Source organism: Formica exsecta, unplaced genomic scaffold (assembly GCF_003651465.1).
Source record: "Formica exsecta isolate Colony F162 unplaced genomic scaffold, ASM365146v1 scaffold342, whole genome shotgun sequence".
In the NCBI taxonomy this organism is placed as follows: Eukaryota; Metazoa; Arthropoda; class Insecta; order Hymenoptera; family Formicidae; genus Formica; species Formica exsecta.
The window spans coordinates 187,084-197,221 of record NW_021850674.1 but is presented as its reverse complement, the minus strand read 5'-3'; the positions used below and the strand labels follow the sequence as shown (position 1 = coordinate 197,221).

At 36.8% G+C, this 10,138-nt stretch overlaps 1 protein-coding gene across 6 annotated transcripts in view; it reads left to right on the top strand.

Annotated features, from left to right (window-relative positions):
- The first annotated feature begins 4,016 nt into the window (after nucleotides 1-4,016).
- Nucleotides 4,017-10,138, top strand: part of LOC115238492 (band 3 anion exchange protein) — a 37,610-nt gene continuing 31,488 nt past the window's right edge. For 4 of the 6 annotated variants that reach the window (XM_029812385.1, XM_029812384.1, XM_029812380.1 and 1 more), the window contains exon 1: nucleotides 5,958-6,223. The gene's annotated coding sequence lies outside the window, so the exon portion shown is untranslated. Of the gene's footprint in view, nucleotides 4,283-5,957; nucleotides 6,224-10,138 lie in introns of those variants that run through there. The other 2 variants (XM_029812383.1, XM_029812382.1) reach the window with 2 other exon arrangements.

The window sequence follows — 10,138 nt, the reverse complement described above, 5'->3', positions numbered from 1 at the left end:
TGGTTATTATTACCATCATATTATTATTATTGCGTGTACTCCAATGTTGATCGAATAACTTTTTCATTATTGATCGTCGACATCAAAAGGGGCGATAGCATTTCGCACCAAGTATATTGTATAACAATATATCATTTTAATTTTTAACCCTTTGAGGACGTATATATATGTTTTTAAATTTGTTTAAAAGGCAGCAAACATATATATATATAAATTTCTAACTTCACTTGATAGATGTCACATTTTTTCAATTTGACTTTAGAGTTCAATTAGATCAAAGAAATTATCAATCAACTGAAATCAATTGAAACCGAAAGAAAAACAAATGCAGAAGAACATCTGAAGAGACTTGTTGATAGGCATTTCCCTTCTCTTATTTAATCTAAACCTGGTAAAAAAAAAAAAGAAAACATGTAAGATGTGTCGCGTTTCTAGCCAGTCAGTGAGAAAAGAAAAGAAAAGATTATTAAATAAAAATATTTTTTATGAATTTTGTAAAAAAGTTTAGTTTTTCAAACCAAAAAAAATAATCCCCGAAGGGTCAATAGAATGCGTCAGGTCAATTCAAATTTGCGGTAAATTTTACAAATCGGATATTTTCTCTCCTTCCTTTCCCCTGTCCCATCCCTTTTCCTTTTTCAAACGCGATATAAAGCCAGGCCGATAAAACGCGCCGTTACGTTGATCCCACAGAGTTTGCATAAATGCATATGCAGCTTACAAAGTAGAACCACTCTGAATAACTTGTTGCGAACCGGTGCATGCATATGCGATCAGCATAATACAGCATGCACCGGTAATCTGCATATACCCATTGATAGTGCAAAATGACGAGCGAAAAATAAAAAGAAAAATGGAACAGACGGATCTCTGAGCGTGCCACGGCGCGGCGATGATGTATATTCATTAAAAGTTGTTAGCAGGAAGAATTGGACTTCTCGGTCTTCCACGACCGACCCAATTCTGCGACGGCCATAAAGAGATTGATATACGCTGGAGAATTGTCAAAATTGCCTGACAATGCGATCGCACCGTGACACGAACGTCCGTCGCCGAGAGAGTTACCTTTCCTCGTTTGATAAAAAAAAAAAATATTCCGCATCAGTTCGCTTTTCTTTATTTTCGCAATCCCATAGCACTCGCATGTGGCTAAATGATTAATCGAAACAATCAATATTTAGAATGATCCCAAATAACCAAAAGTGTGATTAATCATATTGCTGTCATGTTGCCAACAACTATATTATTGTTGGCAACATGACAGCAACCTCGCAGATACTTGGGTATTTGGGATTCGATTTTCATGTTTTTCTTTTTTTCGTCCGCGAGTAATTCGCAGATAAAAACATCGAATATATTCTCAAGTGTTTCCCTCTCTGTTGCATGTTTATATCAAAATGTATCTGTATATATCCTCTCTCTCTTTTTTCAGTTTGATATAATTAATATTTCTATAGCTACTTCGTTTTATTATAAGAAAAACAAGATAAAAAAGGAAAAAAAATAAAGAAAGGAAAATAACTTATATTATAAATGAAAACATTTACATATTTTTATCTTAGTCCAAAAGATTTTGATAAAATCGATAGAAATTTTTGGTTCGTGAGAAATATACATAAAACTCGTAAATAATGGAAAAGACACAGAGAAACAACCATTACAAATATATCGAAAAAAAAAAAAAAGAAAACATGTAAGATGTGTCGCGTTTCTAGCCAGTCAGTGAGAAAAGAAAAGAAAAGATTATTAAATAAAAATATTTTTTATGAATTTTGTAAAAAAGTTTAGTTTTTCAAACCAAAAAAAATAATCCCCGAAGGGTCAATAGAATGCGTCAGGTCAATTCAAATTTGCGGTAAATTTTACAAATCGGATATTTTCTCTCCTTCCTTTCCCCTGTCCCATCCCTTTTCCTTTTTCAAACGCGATATAAAGCCAGGCCGATAAAACGCGCCGTTACGTTGATCCCACAGAGTTTGCATAAATGCATATGCAGCTTACAAAGTAGAACCACTCTGAATAACTTGTTGCGAACCGGTGCATGCATATGCGATCAGCATAATACAGCATGCACCGGTAATCTGCATATACCCATTGATAGTGCAAAATGACGAGCGAAAAATAAAAAGAAAAATGGAACAGACGGATCTCTGAGCGTGCCACGGCGCGGCGATGATGTATATTCATTAAAAGTTGTTAGCAGGAAGAATTGGACTTCTCGGTCTTCCACGACCGACCCAATTCTGCGACGGCCATAAAGAGATTGATATACGCTGGAGAATTGTCAAAATCGCCTGACAATGCGATCGCACCGTGACACGAACGTCCGTCGCCGAGAGAGTTACCTTTCCTCGTTTGATAAAAAAAAAAAATATTCCGCATCAGTTCGCTTTTCTTTATTTTCGCAATCCCATAGCACTCGCATGTGGCTAAATGATTAATCGAAACAATCAATATTTAGAATGATCCCAAATAACCAAAAGTGTGATTAATCATATTGCTGTCATGTTGCCAACAACTATATTATTGTTGGCAACATGACAGCAACCTCGCAGATACTTGGGTATTTGGGATTCGATTTTCATGTTTTTCTTTTTTTCGTCCGCGAGTAATTTGCAGATAAAAACATCGAATATATTCTCAAGTGTTTCCCTCTCTGTTGCATGTTTATATCAAAATGTATCTGTATATATCCTCTCTCTCTTTTTTCAGTTTGATATAATTAATATTTCTATAGCTACTTCGTTTTATTATAAGAAAAACAAGATAAAAAAGGAAAAAAAAATAAAGAAAGGAAAATAACTTATATTATAAATGAAAACATTTACATATTTTTATCTTAGTCCAAAAGATTTTGATAAAATCGATAGAAATTTTTGGTTCGTGAGAAATATACATAAAACTCGTAAATAATGGAAAAGACACAGAGAAACAACCATTACAAATATATCGAAAAAACGATTTATTTATCTGGGTTAAATAATAAGACGTCACTCAATATATTGTGTATCAAATTTTAATTTTAAATATCATTGTATAAAAAAGTGATACAACTCAAAATTTAGTTATTTTGAGTTAATTTGTTCAAATTCTCACCGCTAGAAAAAAAATTCCACCTCAGCTACTACGGTAACAAAAATTTTTAAACATTTTTGATATGAATTTTATGCGTGAATAATATATATAATTATTTTCATAGTAAAAAAGAAGTTATCCGATAATCTCTGCATTTAGTTAGAATTAGTATACGTAACGTTTTTTGTTTTTTTGCTTTCCCGGAAAATTGCATTTTTTGAGCTGTGTCACTTTTCTATATGATGCGCGATGTGTCAATAAACTCTCGATTATAGAGATTACGCAGAGATTACGCAGAACGGATTGCATGCCCAGATAGCACAAATCTATTCTATAAACATTCTATAAATAATATTCACCTTCGGTGAATATTTGAATATTCTAATAAAGTGAGAAAGAAACGATCTATGAATCTGCATAGAACTTCAAAATGAGACCGATCTAAATACAATGTTCTAGGCAGATTTATAAAATATTCTTTTAACACGAGAATATTCTACAAAGATTCATAGATAATTCTGTATAAGAATATTCTCAAAACAGTATATATTTGACGTTAAAAATAAAATAGTCAAAAAATATATTGCGCTATCCGGGTGCAGATAAAACGATTCGACTAAAAAAAAAAAAAAAAAAGTTTTAGTAGTGGAGTTCGAATGGGAAATTTAATTTAATTTTTCGAAGCTTTCGCGAATCTCAATTTTAAAAGACACCGGCATCGGCGCGCAAACGAATAAACCCGCTTCGGGGCAGCTCGACTCGGTTCGTGTGCGGTTGGCCGGCTGGCTGGTTGCAGAAATTCAGTTCCCGCTCTCCTCCTTTCTCCCGGTCATCTACGGTTACATCGGCGGCGAACGGAGCGAGCAAGCGAGACGGACGACGTTTCCCATGGGAAGCCGACCGTTCCGGACTGGTCATCAGTTTGTCAGCGGCGCCGCTCTTGCGCGCATGATCACCGCGCGCGCCTTTACCGTGCCTCTCTATACATAACATTCTTAGATACTGTATAGTATACTGTAAATACACGGATATGTCATATCCGTCTTCGTAAAAGCCGGTGGTCGGTGACGCCGAGAAAGCGGTGGCAGCCGGAGAATCGAGCCAGGAGAGCGGACTTTGATCCGTTTGTGGTCCGAGTTGGTTCGAGTAGCCACGACGCCGTTGCCCGCGCGAGTCGTGCGCGTCCAACGATCGATTCGGAACCTAGGTATGTACATATACAACATTATGTACAATAGATCGCGTGTGCCTGGATCATTTTCGCCGGAAGTAACAATGGCGAATGAAAGCTGGAGAGTAGTAGTGCCTCTTGCTCTACATTGCTATTTCTCCAATATCTCACGAGAGTTTCTACCCGGACGCTTTTGTTCGAGTTTTCGAGAAGGGAAAGAAACGAGAGAATTATGCATATTGAAAACAGAAAGTATACGAAACTCTCTGTAAAAAGTACGGTGCTCCCTTCTCGAACGTAATATACTTCAGTACATTACTCATGAATAATATATGAAGCATGAAGTAGAGAGAATTAACGCGTATTATAAAATTGCTTTTTTCATGTAAACGAAGCTACATATTTTGACAACACTGACAATGAGTGGTTTAGTGCGGTAGGTGTGAGAAAATTACATATTCCTTTTTCGTGTCGTAATATCAAGTTATGACTCTTACTTCGGACTGTTTATTACTCGCGCATACATTTGACGCGCCGATTATTAAATACCTATTCTTGCATCGCGTAAAATGAATTATCGCAGGTAAAGGCAATTCTTTTGTTATGCGCTAAAAGAATTTCTGCTGACCGCTTATCGCGGGAATCGGCGAGCAGGATACGCATATTCGAGCCCTGCGTCGGCGTTCTCCGGAATGCGCGATAACAGAAGTACATCAGTCAGCGCGATAAATGCAAATAGATAATAAAGATTTCTCGCGAGAAATTAGAAGAGCGATAACAAAAGAAATAAATGCGCGCGCGCACACACGGACACACGCGCGATATATATATAAAAATTCGACACGTAAAAGAAGAGATCCGCGCCAACGTTCAAAATTAGACCGGCTAATAAGCGAAATAAGACGTGGAAAGGAAAATTCGAGTTGAATAGAAATAGCTTAGAGTTGTCGGAATCGGAGATAAGGACCGGGACATGAACAGGGTCGGGAATAGGCGGTCCCTATTCTATTTTCGAACTGGGTGACAATAGCGGTTCGTCACGTTTTCTATATATATGGGCTGGGATTCTCGAATACATTATACAACTTTTTCCCTCGTCACATGCACGCTTGTTACGCCAGTTTTCGCCGTTGTTACTTATGTTAGATCCGGGACAAAACCGTGATTGATGAAGCGGCCCGTTATTAGCTCGTGCCGAAACAGTATAATAATTGCTATAATTATAGAGACGCGTGTATACTGTTTCTGTCTCTGGCGGGTGATAGGATTTTCAGATTATTTAAAATGCAAAATGGCCTAAGTGGAAACTTTTATCATAAAAGTTTATATAACGTTAATTTTTAAATAAATGCCGACAGAAAGAATCCTTTTAATTAGCACAAGCTTTTGCGAAAAAAAAAAAAAAAAAAGTTTTAGTGGAGTTCGAATGGGAAATTTAATTTAATTTTTCGAAGCTTTCGCGAATCTCAATTTTAAAAGACACCGGCATCGGCGCGCAAACGAATAAACCCGCTTCGGGGCAGCTCGACTCGGTTCGTGTGCGGTTGGCCGGCTGGCCGGTTGCAGAAATTCAGTTCCCGCTCTCCTCCTTTCTCCCGGTCATCTACGGTTACATCGGCGGCGAACGGAGCGAGCAAGCGAGACGGACGACGTTTCCCATGGGAAGCCGACCGTTCCGGACTGGTCATCAGTTTGTCAGCGGCGCCGCTCTTGCGCGCATGATCACCGCGCGCGCCTTTACCGTGCCTCTCTATACATAACATTCTTAGATACTGTATAGTATACTGTAAATACACGGATATGTCATATCCGTCTTCGTAAAAGCCGGTGGTCGGTGACGCCGAGAAAGCGGTGGCAGCCGGAGAATCGAGCCAGGAGAGCGGACTTTGATCCGTTTGTGGTCCGAGTTGGTTCGAGTAGCCACGACGCCGTTGCCCGCGCGAGTCGTGCGCGTCCAACGATCGATTCGGAACCTAGGTATGTACATATACAACATTATGTACAATAGATCGCGTGTGCCTGGATCATTTTCGCCGGAAGTAACAATGGCGAATGAAAGCTGGAGAGTAGTAGTGCCTCTTGCTCTACATTGCTATTTCTCCAATATCTCACGAGAGTTTCTACCCGGACGCTTTTGTTCGAGTTTTCGAGAAGGGAAAGAAACGAGAGAATTATGCATATTGAAAACAGAAAGTATACGAAACTCTCTGTAAAAAGTACGGTGCTCCCTTCTCGAACGTAATATACTTCAGTACATTACTCATGAATAATATATGAAGCATGAAGTAGAGAGAATTAACGCGTATTATAAAATTGCTTTTTTCATGTAAACGAAGCTACATATTTTGACAACACTGACAATGAGTGGTTTAGTGCGGTAGGTGTGAGAAAATTACATATTCCTTTTTCGTGTCGTAATATCAAGTTATGACTCTTACTTCGGACTGTTTATTACTCGCGCATACATTTGACGCGCCGATTATTAAATACCTATTCTTGCATCGCGTAAAATGAATTATCGCAGGTAAAGGCAATTCTTTTGTTATGCGCTAAAAGAATTTCTGCTGACCGCTTATCGCGGGAATCGGCGAGCAGGATACGCATATTCGAGCCCTGCGTCGGCGTTCTCCGGAATGCGCGATAACAGAAGTACATCAGTCAGCGCGATAAATGCAAATAGATAATAAAGATTTCTCGCGAGAAATTAGAAGAGCGATAACAAAAGAAATAAATGCGCGCGCGCACACACGGACACACGCGCGATATATATATAAAAATTCGACACGTAAAAGAAGAGATCCGCGCCAACGTTCAAAATTAGACCGGCTAATAAGCGAAATAAGACGTGGAAAGGAAAATTCGAGTTGAATAGAAATAGCTTAGAGTTGTCGGAATCGGAGATAAGGACCGGGACATGAACAGGGTCGGGAATAGGCGGTCCCTATTCTATTTTCGAACTGGGTGACAATAGCGGTTCGTCACGTTTTCTATATATATGGGCTGGGATTCTCGAATACATTATACAACTTTTTCCCTCGTCACATGCACGCTTGTTACGCCAGTTTTCGCCGTTGTTACTTATGTTAGATCCGGGACAAAACCGTGATTGATGAAGCGGCCCGTTATTAGCTCGTGCCGAAACAGTATAATAATTGCTATAATTATAGAGACGCGTGTATACTGTTTCTGTCTCTGGCGGGTGATAGGATTTTCAGATTATTTAAAATGCAAAATGGCCTAAGTGGAAACTTTTATCATAAAAGTTTATATAACGTTAATTTTTAAATAAATGCCGACAGAAAGAATCCTTTTAATTAGCACAAGCTTTTGCGAAATAAAAACATTAAGTGATATTAATAAACATTAAGTGTCTTTTAAATAATCATTGAATGTCAAACGCTTGTTTCGCTCTCGGTATAAACGATTCATAAATTCTAGAATATCAATTCATAATCATGCCGAAGCTTGTTCTGTCAGGAACGATTGATACGATAAATAAAGGACTCGAACCTCGTTATTTATTACCCGATGGTTTAGTCAAATTTTTTTAAACGCAATTTATAATTCAGTTGCAATCGTTGCAGTTTCATCGATATGTCTCGTGAAATTTTTTATTATCTAACAAGGTCATTACTTTTACTTTCTTTTAAATATCAGCAAATCTGAAGTGTTAATTGTAAGATAATATTTGAATAATATCTCTTTTAGAGATAACGTATCTGAATAATTGTTTGAGATATAATTATCCGCAAAGATCTATGAAATCCAAGATACCCTCTTTACGTATACATTTTAGTAAATTACGTGTTAGTTTACATAATTAAAGGTGTCTTATGTTATCTAGCAATTATGTAGATTTCACGCGCGCGCGCGCGCACACACACACACACACACAAAAGAAAGATCAGCATAATATAATAATCTATATAAAATTATATAAATTTGTTTTCACAACAGACTCTGAAATCAGTTTTATGTTGTAAGCAAAAGTTTCTATCTTGTTAAAAAAAAAGATTATTAATCATTATGTTAGGCAGAGAAGTAACTTTTTTGTAACCAAACTTCGTAAGTGTTTGATGTCTTTTATTCTTCTTACTATCATTATAATGATTAGCCTCTTTTATATCCGCCACTTGTTGATAATTATTAGCAAGTTTTCATTATGTGGAACTCGTGTGAAACATTTGTGCTGGAGCACGAGTCTGTTCTATTTACAATAAAAATGATTCATTGAATTGATGATAATAAGCAACCACCGCGACACTTAACCCGCGACATTTAAGTTTGTTTTGTATATTTTTATAAAGTATTTCTTGTAAAGTTTATAATGGCAAGTTTTTTATTTATATGACAGCTTCATTTACAAAGTTGCAACGTAATAAACGTCATCGCTATAATACATATCTGTTTCCCTCCGACTCATAAGAACACACATAAAAATCGCGATTTTTAGCTTAGAATTTCTCTTAAACTATGCAAACAAATCGCGCAAAATTTTAATTGCGAATATATTATACCACAAAGAATATAGTATTCAATTTTTAACATTTCTAGCATTTGCATTAAGGCGAACAAATTGTTTAAAGCGCGTTGTAAATTGTAAATTGCAACTTGTAATCTCGATGACTCTCAAAGTTACGGCTTCCACGCGCGACTCACGAAGTCCAGGAAGCTCCTTCTTTTTGGGAACCCTCACCATCATTGATGTCACTTCCCGTTTGATTGTCGCTCATATAAAATATCGCGCGGCGATTATCAAAGTTCGCAGCTTTGATTACCGCAGGTTATCGAAGTCACGAGACGGTCTCGCATTCAATGAGCTTAATCGCACACGCGACGTCTCGTGACGATGAATCATCGTCGTGGCGTACATTGAGCACCACGGAGGGACACCACGTCCTCGTTCCCCATACGGGATTTCGGCCGCCGATCAATTTGCATAATTCCGAAAGCAAAATGCAAGACTACATCGTAGATTTTTAGAAGGAGTAGAAATATCTCTGGATATATCCCTTCGCGAAAGAGGCTTAAAAGAGATTAATTTTTTCAATTTAGAAGAAAAATTTATTTCTTCATTTTTCTCTTCCATAAAGTTATAGATAATTAGAAATAATTTATAAAATTTTGTATGTACACTCGGCATCATAAATATCTTCACACTTGAAGATATCTACGTTCGGCTTGAACGCATTGTCTTCGAATATTCGCACATGACTATTGGTTCGGTAATTTCGTAATAATTAGTTTGACAGCTGTTTGGTCTATTAAATGCAAGATTAAGAAAATGTAATATAATTTTTTTTTGTATCTTCTATTTGATGATCACATTGCTAATTCTTCTCAGAACTAATAGAGTAATGATGCATGAATATCTAGATGCGTTTGACCTGAAGTAGCTATTTATCTTCAAACGTGAAGGCATTCGTGATACCGAGTGTATACAGGGCGTGAGAAATGCCTTAACATATGAATTTGCACGTATAATAGAGTATATTTAGCGCGCGTGCTTCGTCTCTATATATTTCTTCTATATATTTTATCATAACTAGTTAGTTACTCGAGATATGGTAATGCTGTTTTAAAGTGGAATAAAATTATTTTTAAAGAAATTATGTCATTAATTTTTTATTAATATAATTACTATTATTAATAAAATTATTATTTATTTTTTATTCCGAGTAACCAACAGTCATTACGTCATTATAGAAACGAATCACATGCACCGAATGTGCCCCGATATGCATGAAAATTGCGTGTTAAGACATTACCTATTCAGTGTGGACATTCATACAGAATATTTTTAAGTGACTAGCTATTTTGCAAAATAATAGGAATTACGAAAAATACCTTTTAGACACGAAAAAAAAATATATATATTTATATTTATATTAT